This window comes from Nicotiana tabacum, chromosome 17 (assembly GCF_000715075.1).
Source record: "Nicotiana tabacum cultivar K326 chromosome 17, ASM71507v2, whole genome shotgun sequence".
Classification (NCBI taxonomy): Eukaryota; Viridiplantae; Streptophyta; class Magnoliopsida; order Solanales; family Solanaceae; genus Nicotiana; species Nicotiana tabacum.
In genome coordinates this window covers 17,753,010-17,754,584 of record NC_134096.1, presented here as the reverse complement: position 1 = coordinate 17,754,584, position 1,575 = coordinate 17,753,010, and the positions used below count along the sequence as shown (strand labels likewise).

The 1,575-nt window shown below is 30.9% G+C and overlaps 1 long non-coding RNA gene across 1 annotated transcript; it reads left to right on the top strand.

The window, feature by feature from the left end:
• The first annotated feature begins 280 nt into the window (after positions 1 to 280).
• LOC107801131 (uncharacterized) lies at positions 281 to 803 on the top strand. Its single transcript, XR_001651557.2, has 2 exons — positions 281 to 354; positions 555 to 803. It is a non-coding gene; the product is annotated as an uncharacterized LOC107801131 (long non-coding RNA).
• Positions 804 to 1,575: the final 772 nt, after the last annotated feature.

The window sequence follows — 1,575 nt, the reverse complement described above, 5'->3', positions numbered from 1 at the left end:
ACTTTGCAAAATTTATACACTGCCGGTATAACTTTGGCCACAAAAGTAGTTATATATGAAAATGCCCCTAGTTTTTTGGGAGATGGAGAAGAGAACATTACTCTAAATCAGATATTTTATAATATAAATAAGAATGGTGACCTGCTCAAGATTTGTGTATTTATGAAATATTAATTGAAAATTAGTAGATAATAGTCTGTGCTAGAGATCTGGTTTACATACATTGTAACTCTATATAATACGATACTTGAAAAGCAATGAGATACTTACGCAAAAACTTCGTTAAGTAACTTCATAGAATGGCATTGTTAAAGCTTGGTTTCTTTGTAGCTATCCTTCTGATGGCAGCTACAAGTTAGTATCCATCATTTTGTCTCTATCTATTAATTTTTACATCGTTATGATGGGCTAAATATGTACATGTAGATGTGTGTGACTCTGACATATTCATATCTATGCATGGCTATGTATGTGCTTCTACGCATATCGTTTGAATGTGAATTTTATGTAATAATAATTCATAATTTGTTTTTTTTTTTGGTGAAATATCTCAGTCAAAGCTGCACCAAATGTTGATCTTGATGTCTCAAAAATGGCGAGAAGACTACTTCCACAACTTAATACTTGTTTGAGATCTTGTGAAAATAACAGTGGTTGCAGTGATTGTTGGGTTTGCTGTACCTGCAAAGACTTTTTTGGAGCTATTACATTCATGTGTCAGGCATAGATTTCACAAGTGTAGTACGTTGAAATCATATAACAATAAACTCAGCAGCAAATCTGTTTAATGCATTTATGTTTAAGTGTGATTTCAATGTTTCTTTTCTTTTGTTTCTCGTCTTTAATAATTTTACGAATAATGAAGAAAGTGAGGTATTTACTTTCTATTCAAAAATAAATGAATTTTCACACTGAACGCCAGTTGAGCTAATATATTTTAGTACTTTAATCATCACCATACATAAAGTAGATTTATTTAAGAATTAAGCGCATATATAATTTATATTCGAATCATTTTTCTTGTATTGATGGTTCCCTTTACATTGACTTTTCTTTTTCCAACTTTTTGGCAGTTTATGTCAACAAATTATTTAAGTTTTTACAAAATGAACTTATATAATTAGTGTAGATAATAAATTGTGTCGAAAAAATAAAATCGAGATCGAAAAATATTGCAACAATTGTAGTATTTTATTTCAAATATTTGAGTGTTACAATCTCTATGAATCCTCTGATTCTACTTTTCAACAGTAAATAAAAGAGCCTTCGAGCTTAATCTTGAATTTTATTTTATTTTAATCCAAGTGCTTGAGGCTTGATCTTGATCTTGACGTATTTTTAATCCAAAGGCTTGCAACTTGTTCTTGAATCTTCGTCTTGATCTTTTAATCCTTAGAACACTTGAATGCTTGTAGCATTTAGAGAAATCTGCAGCGTTTGATCCACGAGCTCCCTCTTGCTTCTTGTTATAACTTCTGGTGTCTTCTGAGTTATGAAGACCCCTATTTATAGTTGTGGGAAGGAAGAGTTTTGATAAGAACAAACTCTTTCCGACCAATCAAATTGAAGTGTGAC